The sequence below is a fragment of the Carassius auratus genome, chromosome 19 (genome assembly GCF_003368295.1).
Source record: "Carassius auratus strain Wakin chromosome 19, ASM336829v1, whole genome shotgun sequence".
Taxonomy (NCBI): Eukaryota; Metazoa; Chordata; class Actinopteri; order Cypriniformes; family Cyprinidae; genus Carassius; species Carassius auratus.
In genome coordinates, this window is record NC_039261.1 from 22,685,670 (window position 1) to 22,705,781 (window position 20,112).

Here is a 20,112-nt window from a genome sequence, read left to right on the forward strand (position 1 = left end):
ACACACACACACACACACACCCACACACAAAAACAGATGGGCACAAGAGGTCATGCAGATGTACTTGTCATCTTCTGTCCAAACATCAAAGGTTAGCATCTCTTTCATGTAGCGAAAGCTTTGTGTGTGTGCGTGTGTTACCTGCAGATGCTACCATGAGCCAAAACAGTAACACAGTACACACAAATCAGTTTATACCCTGCTTGTAATTTTGTCATGGTTTCTTGCAGCAAAAAGTGTCATAATTTAGTTTTGGTGACTATTTTCTATCTGCATCTTCTCTGGCCATTAGAATCAAATAGCCAATTTTTTTTTTTTTTTTTGCATGTGTACCTGTAAGGATTAATAAAACAAACATTGTGCATCAAATTTCAATAGAGCAAGAAAAGTCTAGTTTACTATAATATAACCTCTTTAAACCCCAGTGAGCAGAGATTTTGAATGATATGATGGCCACTGTGTGTCAACACACAAGCAGAGCAGTCAAGACAAACAGTATCTCTCTCGCTCTCTCTCGCATTTCTTACAGTGATCAGTAGGGAATGAATCATCACGAGATGCTGCCAAGTTTTAAATAGCAGAGAGAAATCGAGAGCGAATGCCAACCAATGCTTACTCAACACCGAGCATCCCTCATTCTCTCACTCTCCATCAATCTCTCTCGACTCGTGAGCAGATGCCCAAAGTTTTCCCGCAGCGGAGTCCAATGACGTCACCGCTGGAAAACACTGAGGAACACTTCAATTTAACCACATCATAAATGCTGACCCCATTTACTGTCTTAATACACATTCTGGATCTCATTAAAAGCAAGAAAAAATGGCTTGCATTCAGAATCTTTCTACAAAATAAACATTTTTGTTTAGCCCATTCCCTTTTGGCTGCTTACTCAAGGTTTCAAGACAAGGTTTCAGGGCGAGACTTTCTCCAAAGCTGCTTCTAAATAGCATGGATGGTTGACCGAATGTCAAAGAACTGCTAACACTGGATGTGTAAAGTAATATCAGATTCAGTCATTCCCTATGACCTTGCCATTGTGAGTGCCATCTATTGTTTGAGCTACATGAAAGCAACAATTTAAAGAAAAAAAAATATGTAACGATAATTTTACGTATATTAATTTTTATTTATACAGAATTAAGATATATTACTATAACAATAATATATTTAATACACATTAATATATTTATTTACTATAACAAAATATCTAAAAATGTCAACAACAATAACAGATTTTCATAAATGTATTGTATTGGCATCTATTATCAATTACTACTACTACTACTACTTAACATTTAAATACACAGAAATGTACAATAAATTTATGTAAGAACTCAAAAACAATTACAAACAGCCATGTTTACTATTTTTATATGTAATAATTTAACAAAGAATTATAATATAACAATAATAATATATTAATTCTGGAAGCCCATTTCCATCACAAGATAAAAAATAATTATGGAAGCCTGTTTCCATCATGGAATTCAAAATAAAAAAATAAGAAAAGATAATTATGCCTTTATTATATCACAATTCAGACTTAAATTATTAATTTATCACACAATTAGACTTTTGCCGGCCACTCCCCCAGAACGGCCATTGTCCAATCACACATCATAGCAACCGTTACTATGTGAGCAGCTCTGACAAACATTGACTCCAAGCAAAATGGTGAAGCAGTGGCAGCAAGGAAGTCGACCGGAAGTTGAAGTCGGCTACGCGCTGCCATCTTGTAGCAGGACTTCACTTGCGTTAGCATTCCCATTGACTCCCATTCATTTTGGCGTCACAGCGAATAACTTTACATCTGAGGCGTTTAAAGACTCTGTTTGTCCATTATTTATTTCTAAAGATACACGACAATGTATAAAGGGCTCCATTACTTTCTATGTTACATTATGGCCCCGTAGAAACAGTTTTTGTAAAAAATAGGCTAAAATAGATTGTGTCATAACCACGCGACTCTCTGTCGCATTACCGTACAGACAGGAGGAGAAGCTCGCAGGCAATTAACTTAATATGGTGTACTGGCGTTACATTTTAAAATACTATACAAAATAATTAATCAGAATACTTACTCCTGCTCACTCACGCCAAAGAACTCCCCGCTCAAGCTCGCCGTCTCTGCAAGATTAACGATGGCAGTTTGCACGCACAACTACTAGAAGATTTACAAAAAACGCTAAAAATGGGCTTCAATTGTCTCAGTTGAGTTCCAATGGGGTTGTTGTGTCCATTTCTGTTACTGTCTATGGTACGCCCACAGCGTTTGTAAATCGTACACTAGATACCCCGAGAGATTGTCTGGAGGAGTTGTGTTCTTTCCATTCCCAAAGCCGAAAACACAACGTCAGCGGTGCCTACAATGGATAAAACAGTGTGGACGGCCCCACTCCCCAGTTAAATGCGTCCAACATTACAGATAATTTAAAAAATGGATATCTGAATGCCTTATATTTTATTTAATGTATTTCATTTTATTATTCTGTTATGCACCTTTTAAGTGAAAGCAATTTTCTATTTGTGAATTCTGTTCAACAATGGAAATAAAACATTCTGATCCTGATTCTCAAAACAACAGAGAAATGTTAGTTAGCTTTGACACGCATGTAGGTTTAGCTAGCTAACATACCCTTGTATTTGAACAAAATCGCTACTCGCAATTGACAATAGTAGACCATAACATATGAAAGAGAATGACCAGCATGACTGGTCCACAAGGCAGTGCTGGTTGCATTCGAAGTACAGGTCATGGGGTTTCTCAGATTTCGCTTGAGACCGGTAAGCATAACCTCCATAGTAGTCGTGTCTACTTCATTGCATATTTTTATATTTTGAATGTATCCCTCCACTGCATACTGTAACCCCTTTTACCTTGATCTGGAGGATATCGCAGAGGTATTGCTCCAAAAAAGGTCACTGACACGCACTGGTGTATACCTCTTCCCATCATGGCAATATGTCGCGCTGGTCGTGTTTGACCATTTGTTTGTCGGAGGTAGCAACAGTAACTAAGTGGGGCGGGGCTCGGCTAAAGGCTAATTCTGACTTTTTCCTCCGAATTCTGAGTTTATATTTAGCCATTCTGAAAAAGAAGATCAAACAGAGAAATAAAACTCTCCCCATAATGGGATAATAAAATAAAATAAAGTCAAAAATGACTTTCTCACAATTTGGAGAAATGTTAACTCAAGAATTTTTATTGTACATATTGGATTTTAAAGTTTTATTTTTCTCAGAATTCTGAGTTTTATATTTAAAAAAATAAAATAAAATAAAAATCTGTCTGCCTGGATTAAAATCGGTTGTGAGAAAAAAAAAGTCTAAAAATAACTCAAAACAAAACCGATGAATAATTAATATATCCAATTGCACGTTTCTACTTTGAATCATCCTGAACACTTTGCACCACAGACTTCCTTTATAAGTGAATTAATGCACATGTTTTAAGCCGTGAGTTTAAGCTGTATTGAACCCCAAACACTCCTTTAAAGCACTGGATTTGTGAAACATAAAATGTCATGAAGACAGTAGCTTTCTTTTATTTGGCATTTGAATGTTTTCTTTCCTTTCTGAGTTCCACGTCTCACAACATCCGCTCAAACCACACCAGAGATAAAAGCTTTTTTAAGACAGGTTCTTTTTCATTTAAAGCTCTTCCTGTATTATTTGTGTGTTAAGTGTGTCTTAAAGCAATGGCGAACTGTGTGTTGTGGGCGTGTGTTAATGGTGTCTGAGTTTAGTAAATAAACTGTTGCTTTTTTACAACATCCAATTTACTTGGTCAAACACACACTCACACAATGTACATTTGTCCACACATAAGAAGTGTGGGTGTGAATTAGACAGGCTGCTTTACAAGTTTATCACAGGCCGCTTTACATGTTAGGAAAGCATCTTCCCACATCTTTAAGAAGCTTTAAAGATAAATGATCCAGGCAGACCGATGAGTATTCATCAGATCTGTGGTGTGGAACAGACCTCTACTCTGCCTGCATTATTCAGAGCAGACGATGGGCCATTTGTCTGGACCCACCGCCCAGAAATGTCTAGAAGGTTTTCATCTCAGGAACATTATTTCATCTCTTCAGAGGTAGTGAGCTGAAGAACTGCACCGTGCTCGAGTGGATCCTTCAAGAGCCTGTGTGTCTGAGAGTGTATGTGTGTAAACGCGATAACCGTTCCTATCAAGCCTGTACTGTATATATGATGTGTAACAGAGGGAATTCTATAGAAGGAATTTATAAAACACACCAAATTTGTGCCTTAAAAAACACACCAAATTTCATTAAAGGTTTTCATAAATAACGACCACATTAACAAAACTCTACAATATTTACCCATTTTTTAGTTATTTGAAGAGTATAATGAAATACTGAATTATATTCTTCAAGGTCTATTTATGAACAGCATAACCAGATTTATGAACAAAAAGCAAATAATAATAATAATAATAACAATAATAAGTAAAAAATATTGACGCAATAAGCATTTGTTGAAATGCAATACAAGTGGTTATTATTTTTTTTACTAACAAATAAATCCATATATTTGAATGAAATTAAATAAAAAATATATATTTAATAAAAATGTTAATATACTTACAAATGTTGTATTTTAGTAAATTACTATATATACACCAAATAAAAATATAATAATTATATAATAATCTTGTAATATTGCACTAACATGTTTAGTACTAAATAAAAATATATATATATATATAATGAATAAAAATAATAATTATAATTATTATTTTATTTTATTAATCTTTTAAAGGTATTTTTACACACACCCACACACACACAATTTTTATGGATCATAATTATAACTCCTATAGTCTAACCTTAACCCTATATCACCTTTTTGGCATTTTTAGATATGAATAAAGACATTGCACACTCCTTTTATAAACCTGTTGTCCTCGTAGGGATGTAATGAGGTGTGTTCACATTTAGTTCACATTCTTAGAGCGCCTGAACCCATCATAGAAAAACATCCACCAACCGACTGAGGAATATTTCAGACCCATTCACCACAAGCAAGACTTTGCTCTTGTTCTTGGCCAGTGTCCAGTTAGCCGATTGAAACTGTTCTGGCCTCATGTGGAAGAATGAGCTAATCATAATTTGAGCTTCATGGTCATTGCTTAAATAAATAAAGTTCAGAATGAGACACACAGAGCATCGCAGATGAAGATACTTTCAAACTGCAGCAAAGTTCAAATCATATATATATATGATATTTTTGGGACATTCAATACATCCATTGTCATGTGTTTAAGTATCTTCAGTCAATTTTGTTTGTTTTTCCAAGAAAATAATGGGTCATCTCAACTGTAACTTAGAAAAGCCTGATGAATGCGATCTGAAATGTTTAATCCACAAGCATTCTGAGCATTATTCCCACTTGTTTGGCGTTCACATCAATCCACGAGTTGTTCTTTTAGCTTAGGCTATTTCATACAAGTCAATATAAGAATTTATGCTATGTCTAGCATTCTTTTACGTTACCGAGTATAGCAAATAAATTGGTATCCAAGGTATCCACTCATGATTAACTTTTGGTCTGCTTTTATGGTAAAAAGTAAAAAAATAAATAAACAAACAAACAAATTAATACAGTCACATTACTACCTACAAAAACCTATATGAGACAGCCCAAGGTCACTAGATTTTATGCAGGTGTGACTATAAATAGTAAATGGTGATCAACAACAAAATATTGATAATGTTGAAGATACTGCCTTTTGCCTTGGTACATTAACTTCAAAACAGAGGTAAAAATCAAGTTTGAGCTCACAATATTTTAATGTAGGTAGTTTTTATTACTAAAAAATCTAATAGTTCAATTTCCAGTGTTATACCTATAATTAATTGGGCTGGACAAATACAGTAAAAACTTTAAAGTAATTTTTCTCAGTTTCACACTCTAGCAAGTTAAGGTACTTTGCCTTTGTAGGGCACTATTTTAAAAAAAGACTCATTTACAATACTTATTTAAAAACAGTATGATAAATAATAAAACTAGAAATAGTCACCTTTTGATATTTTAACAAAATATCTAAACAATATTTAACCATTTAACTAAAATAATTATTAAATATTATTTTAGTTCAATTTGATCATATTTATTATTTATATTGTTGTTGGTTTTTATTACTATTATCATTAATCAAATATACACTACTATAAACCAAGAAATTAAATAATTAAGAAAAAAACGATAAACAGTTACTTTAATGTTATTATAATATTTATTTTGCTAAAAAAAAAAGATAAAATGGCACATGAAATTAGCCATCCAACAAACTGACTTGCTAAAATGAATCAAACCCCTCACGTTTGAAAAAGATGCATTAAAAATATTTTTGTACATACTGTAGATTCTCAAAAATGAGCTTGTTACTGGATAAAGTCGACTATTACTAAACAGCTGAGTCACTGATAAATGCAGTACATTCAGCTGGTTACTCCAGAGTGTTGACCAGAGATAAACGCTCAGAAACACACAGTGTGTGTGAGCAGCCGAGCCATCCAGCAGAAATGATAGATGATCTAGATGACTGGGACAGCAGATATTATTACAGCTAATGGGTCACTTCAAGTGGTCATCGCTAAGGTGTGATTAGTCTCTCTCTCTCTCTCCATCCATCTCCATCAGTCTATCCCTCTCTCCGTTTCTCTGTCATTCTGCTGTATCACACTAAACATCAGCGTTCAGGTGGACCAGAGCAGAGCGGCTTCTTCATGAATGACCTTTGTGGCTGTATTTATTCAGCAGACGAGACCTCGCCCTTACTAATGTAACTGAGCACTCATTACCATTACAGCACAGTGTGTTTGTACAGTATGTCATGCTGTAAAATACCTAAATGGATGGACAGTGAGGTCTGATGACACAAGCACAATCTATTATTTGTCTTTTGTCTGTTTATAGTGATCATATTCCATCTGAGATAATAAGAGGTTGCTTTATTGCTTTACACTTAAAACAACACCATCATTATCGCTAGTAAAACTTTAAAGCTTTTGAGATTTATAATTATAAAATTTATTTTAATAATCCACACCTCCGTGTTTATATTTCAATACATTTTGTGCGAGAAAAAGAAGGAAAATAATGACTTTATTCAACAATTTATCAGACTTTGTCGCGCGTTAACGAGAGTACGGCGTATGCGTGTGGTGCAGTGTTAATTTCATTGACTTGAATTAATTTGATTGACAAATTATTTTCGTCATAATTTTAGTCAACAACATTTTCTCACAGATGAAAACGAGACAATAACTAAATTAAAAAAAAAAAACATTTTTTAATGACAAAAACTAAAACTAAAATATATCTTTTCATCAACGAATAAAAACGAGACGAAAATGTTAGGGAAGGACAATTTGGGAAGATATCCAGTCAGACCGGTGTCTTGTGTGGTAGCGATCTAGAAAACCATTTCAGACTGCTTCAATTGCTTATGAACTAATGTTGATGACTTATGACAATGTCAACTATACAATATTTATATGGTAATATAATATTTAGACAGATGTAAGAATGCATATTTTATTTCCCCTCATGTGAGCAGCATAAAACTGTACAGGTAACAGTGCATACATTACAAAATAAGAGTCACTGTGTATTTCAACCTTTTTTCCTGGTCATTATTGATATTTTGGGTACATAAACTGCATTTAAATTTCCATTTCATTAACATCTATTGTAGCTTCTATCTGGGATTCCCAGTCAAAGGATAGACAGACTAAGAGCATTATTCAAAATATCATTTAATTGATAAATTTTACTAGTATATATATAAAATTTAGTTAATAAGCTTTTGCTTAACCTGATAAATTAAAATAACCAAAAAATAAATACAGATAATAGCAACATATTACAATTTAACTAAACCCTTTATATTTTAGACTCATGGGATTGGAATCACATGAGGGTGAATAATTAATTACAGAATTTTTATTTTGGGGTGAACTATTCCTTTAATTGTAGGTGTCAGATTAAAAAATAATAATCATCTAAATTACAAAAAACCCAGGGTAACGTTATAACTGTCCTGAAAAAAATGCTACAAAGAGTTAATATGGTGTGTTTAAGACATGTTGTAGGCAGAGGCTTGCCTCTTGAGTATGGAGTAAATGTTTTGTTTGATACCTGGTGGCAGGTAAAGTGTTGACTCGTGTGAAGAAAACTGAAGGTTCAACATCCACTCTGACCCCCAGACTGAGCTCGCGGTAGTAGCCTTCCACCTGACCGGCTCCTCCGCTGCATTTAAAGGTCAGCACAGCCTCCAGCGTCTACAGAAAGACAGGCAGAAAGAGAGAGAGAGGGAAAAAACACATCACTGAAACAGACCAGAATCATGGAAGCACAGACCAATTCCTTTTCAACTGAAGAAAGCAAATCAGTGACACAAAATCATAAATCCTGAATGGCTGCCTATGATCACATGACCTTTAACAGTTCACCCAAAATAGAAAACCGTTATCGTTTACTCATATCCCACGTCATTTCAAACTCTTCACGCTGGTCTTTTTCACACCATTAAAGCGTGTAGAGGCTGTCAATCTCCAGGAGTAACATGAAAGCAGCGTAAAAGCACTGTATAAGTAATCCATCAATCTGCTGTCCTGCCCTCAATCATTTGATAGCTTTGTATGAGAGACCCAGATAAGATGTTTTGACTTCAAAAGACTTGAAGTATAGTGCAGAAGTCATATTTACTGTTCGGTACTTTTATATCCTTTATGGAAATTGAAAGCAACTGTTCACTCGCTGCTTTAATTGTACGAAAAAAAAAAAAAAAAAACGGCTCTGAAATTCTTAGTTTATGTTCCACAATTGAAAGAAATAGTTAATAATTTGTTGGAGGGTGTTGGGGGGCAAACGCTTATTTCCGTTGCCAGTACAAAGGACAGAATTCTGAAGTATTTTCAGAAACAATGTCAGAATTGCAAGACATAAACTCTTATTTTAATTTTTTTTATATTTTGTATTGCAAATCTTATTTTATATCTCAATTCTGAGTTTAAAGCTTGCATTTTTTTCTGTCTTGGAATAAAACACATTATTGGTAATTTAGACTCTTTTTTTTTCTTTTTCTTTTTTTTGCTATTCTGAGTATATATCTTACAATTATTAGTTTAAATCAAATATGCAATTTTTATCACACAAAAGATTCAAAATTGTGAGATATAAAATTCTGGCTTTTTAACACAATTTTGAGTTTAAAATAAATAATAATAATAATAATAATAATAATAATAATAATAAGTAAGGAAAAAAACTAATTGTGATCTTTTACCTCACGTCTCTGATGTCTTTCTTGAGTTTATATCTCAATATTACGTTTTTTTCCCTGCCACAGAACAAAAAATAAAAAGGTGACAGCAATTTTAAATTCAGATATGTTTTTCATCTCTCACAATTCCAGTGTTTTATCTTGCAAAAAAGGTCAGAAGTATGAGATATAACTTGGAATTGCAAGAAAAAAAAATACTCTCTTTTTTTATCCCATGATGATGACTACAAAAAAGATAAATATTAGCAAACAAGAAAGTACAAAAGATTTTTAAAAAAAATGATGAAAAAACAGAGGAAGCTCTTTAAAGAAAGATTGAATGGAGTGAACGCAGAAAGAGGAGGACAAGCTGAGTCAGTCCGGGGGCTGAGAGAAAGTGTGTGTGTGTGTGTGTGTGTGTGTCTGTGTCATCTTGGCCTTCTCTGCATCACTGCAGATTGCCAGAACTGCAGATTCTTCCAGAACAGACTTTCCCAATTTCCCCATGTCTCTAATCTCTGTAATCTACTTAGAAGGAAGAGCATCATGTAAACATTATTTAAATAGTTATAAGTGCATTTCCTGCAAAACGCAACAATGAATCCTTTTAAAATTCCATCATCGCTGTCACTCATCTTGCCTCAACATACCAGACCTCACCAGAGCAAACGGTTTAAAATAGAGTGCCATCTCATCACGCAAATGGACTCAAAAACAGAAAACTGCTTTCATGCAGATGCACTGGCAGACTGCTCAAGGATTGGATTCTGGTCCACTTTATAACATATTCTGAGCAAGAACATCCCACTAAAACAGCTGATGTAACGATCTGATGTACAATAATAATAAAGTATTAATTAGTTATTTAATAAATAATTAATACTTTCTATCAAAAGTGACAGTAAAGACATTTATAATGTTATAAAACATAAAATTATATTAAATTACATATATACACACACACACACACACACACACACATATATATATATATATATATATATATATATATATATATATATATATATATATTGTGGCGGGGTGAGGAACTACACGACAACCGATGGACAGAAAAAGTCCCCGAAGGGTGGATTTATTAAATAAAGTAGTGCTCTTGGTGAAGGCGGTGCTCTCCTGTGGCGCTTCAAGTCCCTCGTGCTCGCTGTGTCCTGAGTGGTGGATCCCGTGCTGTGCTCTCCTTAGTGGGGCTGACGGTCACACGCTGCTCTCTGTAACAGAGGAGGAAAGGGTTAGCGTCCTTGTTGGGAGACATTCCTCACCACTCTGTCTTCCTCCTCTGCTTAAGTAGGCTCCTCTTGATGAGCTGCAGGTGCGGCCGCTCAGCCCGTGATGAGCTCGTGCCGGTGATTCCCGTGTGTTGCCAGGGCGACGCTGACGAGCGCTCGGGACGCATGTCACACTCCCCCCCCCAAGCGTCGACCTGCGCCTGCGGTACAATGGGGAGATATGGGGAGGGTGGGGAGTGGAGCCTGACAGACCTGCGAAAGCTGCCCCTATCCTGGAGAGACCGTCCGCGTTGGCGTTGGCCGTCCCCGCCCGATGTTGTATGGTGAAGTGGAAGTCCTGGAGCGCAAGGAACCAGCGGGTTACCCTGGGGTTGGTGTCCTTTGCGCGGGCCATCCACTGCAGTGGCGCATGGTCTGTCAGCAGGGTGAACCGGCGTCCGAGGAGGTAGTAGCGGAGCTCCAGGACTGCCCACTTGACGGCCAGCGCTTCCTTCTCCACGGCGGCATACCGTTGTTCGGTCGGGGTCAGCTTCCGGCTAATAAAGATCACCGGGTGTTCCTCGCCGTCCTGGACCTGGGAGAGAACGGCTCCCAACCCGGTGTCCGAGGCGTCGGTTTGCACCAGGAAGGGGCAGTTGAAGTCGGGGGCTCGCAGGACTGGCTCCGTGGTGAGGGCTGACTTCACCTGCTGGAACGCCTCTTCCGCTTCTAGACTCCAGGCTATCTTCTCCGGTTGCCCCTTCCTGGTCAGATCTGTCAGGGGAGAGGCTAAGGAGGAGAAGTTAGGGATAAAACACCGGTAGTATCCTGCCAACCCCAAAAAGGCTCGTACCTGGGTCTTGGTAGAGGGCCGCGGTGCCGAGAGGATAGCTGTCACCTTCTTTTCCTGGGGGCGGATGAGGCCACGTCCCACGCAGAAGCCCAGGTACTTGGCTTCGGAGAGAGCCAGGTGACATTTCCGGGGGTTGGCGGTGAGCCCCGCCCGGCGGAGGTCCAGCAGCACCCTCCGGAGCCGCTCTAAATGTTCCCCCCAGGTCTCTGAATGGATGACCACGTCGTCGATGTAGGCCGCGGCGTAGGCCATATGGGGCCTCAGCAGGACATCCATGAGCCTCTGGAATGTGGCGGGGGCCCCGTGCAGGCCGAAGGGAAGGACCCGGTACTGCCAGTGGCCACTGGGGGTCGAGAAGGCTGTCTTCGGCTTGGCATCCTTAGACAGGGGGACTTGCCAATACCCCTTGGTGAGGTCGAGAGTTGAGATGAACCGGGCCCTTCCTAGTCGATCCAGGAGCTCATCGACGCGGGGCATGGGATAGCCATCGAATTCAGAGACCTCATTTAGGCGGCGGAAGTCGTTACAGAACCTTAGGGTGCCGTCGGGCTTCGGGACCATGGCGATGGGGCTGGACCATGGACTCCGCGAGGGCTCAATTACCCCTAGCTTCAACATCTCCTGTACCTCTGTCTCGATTGCGTGTCGCCGAGCCTCCGGGACACGATAGGGCCGCTGCCGGACGATGACTCCTGGTGGTGTTCGGATTTCGTGCTGGATGACGGCCGTCCGCCCTGGCAGAGGGGAGAACACATCCGAGAACTGACCGACCAGGTGCTGCAGTTCCGTCTTCTGGGCTGCGGAGAGGTGGGGGTCCATGTCCACAACCACGGGAGAGGTGGCGGCGAGGGCCGAGAGCTGGGGCCCGGTCCCCACCCAGCGCTTCAACAGGTTTATATGATAGAGCTGCTCTTCCCTTCGACGACCAGGTTGGCGCACTTTGTAGGTGACGGGTCCCACCCGTTCGGTGACCGTGTACGGGCCCTGCCAGCGGGCCAGGAACTTACAGGCTGAGGTGGGGACCAGTACCATGACGTGATCTCCCGGCTGGAACTCCCGGGGTTGGGCAGCCCGATTGAAGAGGCGCTGCTGGTCTTGCTGGGCCTTGGTCAGATGCTCCCGGACCAATGGCATGACCCTGTCGATCCGCTCCCTCATGGCCTTGACGTGCTCGACGGTGGTCCGACATACCGCAGGCTGCTGTTCCCAGGCTTCCCGGGCGACATCTAGGAGCCCTCGGGGTTGGCGGCCGAAGAGGAGCTCGAAGGGCGTGAAGCCGGTGGATGCCTGGGGCACCTCCCGGATCCCGAACAGCACATACGGGATCATCTGGTCCCAGTCGCGTCAGTCCTCGGCCACGACACGCCGCAGCATTTGTTTCAGGGTCTGGTTAAAGCGTTCCACGAGCCCATCGGTTTGTGGGTGGTATACGCTGGTCCGGATCTGTCGGACTTTGAGGAGTTTACAGAGGTCAGCCATGATCCGGGACATGAAAGGGGTGCCCTGGTCGGTCAGGATCTCCGCTGGTAGGCCAACCCGACTACTCAGTAGGAAGAGCTCCTGTGCGATATTTTTGGCGGTGGCCTTGCGGAGGGGAATTGCCTCTGGGTAGCGGGTGGCATAATCCACGATAACCAGGATGTGTTCATGGCCCCGGGCGGACTTCGGCAGCGGCCCCACTAGGTCCATCCCGATGCGCTCGAAGGGCACCTCAATGATCGGCAGCGGGATCAGCGGGCTAGGGGGAGGAGTATGTGGCGAGGTCCGTTGGCACGTCGGGCACGCTTGGCAGTACCGCTTGACATCCGCCTCCAGTCCCGGCCAGTGGAAGCGGTCCCGGATCCGCTGCACCGTGTTTTGGGCGCCGAGGTGGCCAGCCATCGGGTGGGCGTGGGCGAGTTCCAAGACCGCCGGGACTTTGCTCCGCGGTACCACCAACAGCGTCTTTTCCTCCCCCCTCCGCTGGCCGACATAATAGAGCAGGCCGTTTTGGATGATGAAGTGGGGTGTGGGGTGGGGAGCTGGTTGTAGATCCTCTCCTTCCGCCACCCGCACTTGAGACCAGCAATGCTTGAGGCGCTCGTCCCCACGCTGCTCTTTGGCGAGCGTCCCCCCTCCCGCTATCTGCTGGAAGACATCGAAGAACAGGTTAGAGTTTTGGGAGGGGGACTCACCTCCTCGAGGGCTGTCCGACGTCAGCAGCGCAGGGCCTCGTCGAGGGCGCCTTGCTGGTCTCCGGCGTCGGCGGTTCCCGGCCGGGCTAGCAGGCTGTGTGCTGGAGGTGAGGAGCTGATCGAACCCCGGCCAATCCCGGCCGAGGAGAACGGGTACCGGTAGGTTCCTTAAGATTCCCACTTCGACGGGCCAGGAACCAGGTGTCGCGGTGATGGTCACTCTCCGGGCCGGCACATGCCTGGTATCCCCGTGCACGCACGTTATCGCCAGTCGGGCCCTGGAACCGATTCGGGGTGGAAGGACAGTCGGCTGTATCAGACTTACCCCGCTGCCCGAGTCGAGGATGGCGACGAATGGCCGGCCGTTGACGCGCACCCTGGCCCGTGGTGCCTTCGGCGCTGAACCGTGGACTGAACAGCCTGCTAGCCATGACCGTCCTGGGGAACGCGGCGGCTCGGTGGGCATTGGCTCGTCCTGGGGGCCGGGAACCGCAGGCCTGCTCACGGGTCGCTGGGTGCCCTCCGGCGAGCGTCGCTCCTGGACCACCCTTCGGGGAAAAGGCGGCGCTCGCTCCCCCATCTCCCGGTGTTGGGCAGCCTCCGCCAGCTCAATGGCCTCCACGAGCCCGTCGAGATCAGTGGGGTTCCTCATGCCAGCCGCCTGCCTCAACGCGCGGGGAAGGGCGCGGAGGAGTCGGTCGATCACCACACGCTCAGCTACCTGGTGTGCGGAGGGACCCCCGGTCAACAGCCAATGGTGGGCCAGCCGGGATAGTTCGGCCGCCTGGGCGCGAGCGGGCTGTCGAGCTCGATATTCCCAGTCATGGAATTGCTGCGCCGCACAGATTGGGGAAAGGCCTACTCGGCCCAGGATCTCCTTCTTCACCTCTCCATAGTTCCGGCTTCTCTCGGCCGTCATGGTGAAATACGCCCGCTGCGCTTCCCCGGTCAGCAGCGGTGCGAGGAGGTGGGCCCACTCGTCCTCTGGCCACGCCTCCCGGACTGCGGTGGCCTCAAACATCCGAAGATACATCTCCACGTCGTCATGCGATGTCATCCGTGGCATCAGCTGGACGGCTTGGACACGGGGGTCAGGCAGCGGCGTGCGGTGGGCGGCGGCGCGGAGGGCGGCGAGCTCACGTTCGGCGTCTCCTTGACGTGAGGCCATGTGCTCCACGATTTCTTGCTGGCGGATGCTCACCTCGGTGAGGTGTTTGAGCAGTTCTTCCATGCCGGGGGAGGAGCGGCCGCCTGTGAAAACAGAGCAGATACAAATGACAGGGGAAAAAGGAAAACAACAAAAAAAAAAACAAACGGGTGGCTTTAACGGTCTCCTCAGGGGTCGGTTGTCGGTGTCCAGCTCACACTCTTGCCCGCATTCTCCACCAGTGTGGCGGGGTGAGGAACTACACGACAACCGATGGACAGAAAAAGTCCCCGAAGGGTGGATTTATTAAATAAAGTAGTGCTCTTGGTGAAGGCGGTGCTCTCCTGTGGCGCTTCAAGTCCCTCGTGCTCGCTGTGTCCTGAGTGGTGGATCCCGTGCTGTGCTCTCCTTAGTGGGGCTGACGGTCACACGCTGCTCTCTGTAACAGAGGAGGAAAGGGTTAGCGTCCTTGTTGGGAGACATTCCTCACCACTCTGTCTTCCTCCTCTGCTTAAGTAGGCTCCTCTTGATGAGCTGCAGGTGCGGCCGCTCAGCCCGTGATGAGCTTGTGCCGGTGATTCCCGTGTTGCCAGGGCGACGCTGACGAGCGCTCGGGACGCATGTCACAATATATATATACGTATATAATACAAACTTTATTCAAAGACAAAGCACAATTGCTTTATCATTGTTTATGAGGGGAATGATTTCTTGAGCATCAAATGATTTAATATTTTTAAATAGAAAACAGCTATTTAAAATTGTAATGATATTTCAGAATATTTCAGAATGTTTTTACTGTATTTTGGATCAAATTAATTTAGCTACGGTGAGCTTTTTTTTTCAGATCTGAAACTAAATGAAATGAAATAAAAAAAATAAAAAAAAAATACCCAAACTTTTTAATGGTAGTGTATAGAGAATAATTAAGATAAAAAAATATATAACATTTAAATAACAAATGATAACAAATAGCAACATAAAAGTTAAAAAGAGAACAAATAAATTATAATATTAACAAATTAGCTAACGAAAACTAATGAATAAACAAACATGCTAACAAAATAAAATAGAATATAGATAATAAAGGAACAAATAAATATGAATGACCGAAAAGTACTGGACAAACATATTTAAAAATAGGCAAGTAAATGTATATACAAACAAACAATTAAGAGAATTGTGTAAGAGAAAGACAAATTACTGTTGCACCGTGTAGACAAAATAATTATAATAATTAAATAATTAATAGACAAACATAATCAGAAAAATAACAAAATTAAAGCAGAATATAAAGATATATTCATATTCATAACATAAAGATATATTTATTTGATCTACCACTCAAAACAAAAGACTTGTTTCCTAGCTGATCAATGAAATCCTTTGCAAAGACTCTCGCAAAAGGAATCTCCTCATTTTTGAGTAAAAGTAACCATTTACAGGGGTTATTATCACAGAATCAAGTCCATACATATGAAATGTGAAACTGGAACATCGCAATCTCAGGGCAAGGAAGATCTGTTTTCAGCAAGAGATTTTCTTAAATGAGGGGCCGACAGCATCACTTCTGAGTTTGAGGAGGCAATAAAACTACAGAACGAGGAAGAACAGAAGACAAAGATAGAAAGAAAGAGATCTAAAGGGAAGACAGATCTCACTGGCCTCATTATTCTGATGGCCTCCCGTGCCCTGCACAGACCTCTGGCTCTGAGAGAACAGAAAGAGAGTGTGTGCTGCTTTCTAGAAAGAAAAGATGACAAACGAGAGTGTGTGTGTATTTGGGTTTGTAGGGTTTTCCTGCAGGGCCCACTGGAGTGATCCACATTCACCCTCCTGTTGTGTGAAACCTCACCCCATTCAATCGCTACGCTCTACTGAGTGTGTTTGCTGAGAGCTGCTGGCCTCCGGAGAGAAGCTATTTCAATCACACAGAGAGCTAAAAATAGAACAAACCATAAAGTGTGTGTGTGTGAGAGAGAGAGAGAGAGAGAGAGAGACAGAGGTGCTGACACACAGTGAATTTAATAGCCTGCGGCCTGATCACCCAAGAGCATCTGACGCTGAATGAACTAATCCAGAAATAATTAATGAATTAATTAATTGATTAATTATTTTACAAATAATTCAAATGTATAAATTAATGAACAAACAAACTAATGAAAGAGCCATCAAATAAACAAATGAATGCACAACTGCAAAAAAGAAATGAACTAATGAACAAATGCATGAACAGCTAACAACTGATCAAACAATATAACAAAAAAATTGTAATAAAATGATTATAATTAATGTACAAATTACCAAACCAATGCATTTACAAATAAATAAAGGAACTAATGAACAAATGAACAACAGAGTTTAAAACAATTAGCAAATAAAGACAATAAATGAATAATGTACAAACAAACTTACTAACGAATGAATGAACGAACAAATGAAAAAAAATAACTGGAGCCAATAAATCAAATAATGAATAATAAATGAATTGATTATAATAAATGAATTATAAAAACATGTAAAAAAAAATTATTCAAATTAATGAATATACTAATAAATTAACTAATGAATAAATTAATGCACAAAAGAAAAATGTATGAAAAAAAGGAAAAAAAATATAATTTATTAACAAACTATTCTATAATATAAATTATTAAACAAACAAAATGTCATGATTAAAAAATTTTAAAATGACAATATAAACAAGTAGATGCATGAATGAACAAACAATTAAATTATATAAGTGATTTAAACTCAATATATATATATTCTTTACATATTTATTTTGTTTTTATGTTTAAGCTTATATATCTTTATATTCATAACAGTTTGAACAGTCTTGAACAGTAAACGTGGGGAGGGGGAGAGGGGCCTTGAGAAGGGGTTAAAGTAAAAGTAAACAAATATCTGAATGAATGAACAAATTAAAAAAAAATAAAACAACTGAATAAACTAACAAATAGGCAAAGGAATCAACAATCAAAAAGTGAATGAATGAAATAATGAATGAAAAACAGATAAGAGGCAGCAACACAAGGGACAATCATGAACAAGCAAATGAATGAACTAACCAGCATAAATGTGAATGACTGAAATAAGATGCAGGCAGACTAAATGAAACTCTAGGATGTACTGAAACTAAATCTAGAGTGAAACGAGATCTTCAGGTTTAATAAAACACAGAGCGAGGTACTTCGGGCTGAAATGGATGAATGTTGAAGAGCTCCAGCGGGAGCTTGAAGGTGATCACTGCAGAATCACCTCAGACTGTCAAAAGCTTTCAAATGGCCCTAATATCACTGCTGCACCGCTGCAATATTAATCGCAGAAATATTCTGCTCATGCAAACGCAGACGTTCGTTTAACCCTTCTGAACACTTCGTTTAGCCCGCTGCCCCTCAGTCAAGTCGTAACGGTTATTAAGACCCCAGAGTTCTACAGCTTACAAGAGGAGGATGTGAAATCTAATACACTTCATAAAGATCTCTGACATTTTCATTTACATCCTCCTTACAGACCATTACGAGAGAGAGACAGAGAGAGAGAGAGAGACAGAGATGCTTTTGCAATATTGAACTCCAATATTCATGCTAATAAAGCAGCACTAAATTGAAACTAAACTAAATTGAGATAAAACATAAAGTTAAAAGAGTTAAAAGACTGGATACAGCGAGCAAAGAATGGGGTAGAGAAGAAGGCCAGGCCATTTTTATGTGATGTCACTAATTTCATATATATTTATAATGAATGAACAAATTCATGGATAGACAAATTAAAGAAATAACAACCCAATTAATAAATTACGACAAAAATTATTTAAACTGCAAAATAATTAATTTACCAATGAACAAATGAAGAAAATTCAAACAATGATGTAATTTTCATATTCTGAAAATTTAAATACTCTAAAAATGCCTTAAAAAAACTCCTGTCACTACATCTAAATCAAATAATGGATGTAGTATGGACTGATCTTGAGATGAATCTGATTTTCAGAAGCATTAATATGCAACATACAGGGAAAACACAACAGGAGGTGCTTAAATTGTCACAGTCTCAATGTCAGCCTAAAATGCCGTTTACTCTTCATCTCTAGTTAAACTGTTCTGAAGAGAAAGACAGAATATTATGGATACAGTGTGTGTGAAAGCCCAAAGATAAGTGAATTTTTATATTTCCTATTTCTCAGATAGCCTGAATAGACGTAAGTGTGTGTGGTCAGATCCTGATAACAGCAGGTTATCGGATGTGTTTATCAACACTGGTCTCTAGTGACCTTTATGTTGTAAAAGCATGTCCCTATGGCATCAGATTTCCCAGATACACACACAAACACAGATACATGCAGGTTTACTGGAAGAAATTCAGTGTCAATTGAAGCTGCTGATTTCTAATTAGTGGTCGACCGATATATCGCCAAGGCCGTTATATTTGGCATTTTTTAAATATCTGCAATGGCCGATAAGTTTTACTGCTTGGCTGATGTGTTCAAGGTTTTTTATTTTGCAGCACTGATAACGACAAGGCCTAAGCACACATCACTCCCTCTTGTTTACTGTCATTGTTAACAGTTATGTAATATGGATAAAAAACTGTCTAATAATCAGATAGGTTAAACAAAGGAATTAAAGTATACAAAAAAGTAATCTAATGATTGTTTTTATATATTATGAGTAATAAAAAGGCAAACATTATAATACTTTCTGATTTGCCGTCAGCATTAAGCAAATACACACTTATATAATTTATACAAATCTTTGAATTACTAATAAAGACTTATTTTCAGAAACCTTGTAAACTAAATCCAGCTGTGAGATCTTGTGAAGTGTGCATTTTTATCCAACATGATCATGTGTTCTCTGTGTAACGGTCCGTGTGAATTGAATGCTTTAAATTTTCAACTCATAATTTCAAATTATTCTGCGGTTTATGCATTTTCCCACTGTCATATTCATGTCCTTTACTCTGTGTGCTGTGTGTAAAATGAGTGTTAATTGAAAAATATTATTCCCAGTGCACACAAACTTCCCAGAATACTTGGTTAAAGTGTTTACTTCCTTTTTAATTATATTTTTATTAAATATTTATTTGTGAAAAATACTTTGTCACCTACAGTATAAGTATGTTTATTTTAAACGTTAAATTTTTTAAGCAATTGTAAAATGATTTCAAATTTCTGAAATATTATTTTTTTTAATTTATTAATATTTTGGCTTTATATCGGCTATCGGCCCACCGCTTTCCTAAATATTGACATCGGCTGTCAAAAAACCAATATCGCTCAACTACTATTTCTAATGTCAGTGACCAGTGACCAATGTGGATGTGTCCAGCATACTATAAACACATTTTCAGCATCATTACTCTGGTATTGACATCACATGATCCTTCAGTAAGCTGACCCAGTAGTGCACAACACA

The 20,112-nt window shown here is 40.3% G+C and overlaps 1 pseudogene; it reads right to left on the reverse strand.

Moving 5' to 3' along the window:
- Positions 1-20,112, reverse strand: part of LOC113120215 (trafficking protein particle complex subunit 9-like) — a 139,495-nt pseudogene that overhangs the window by 11,453 nt on the left and 107,930 nt on the right.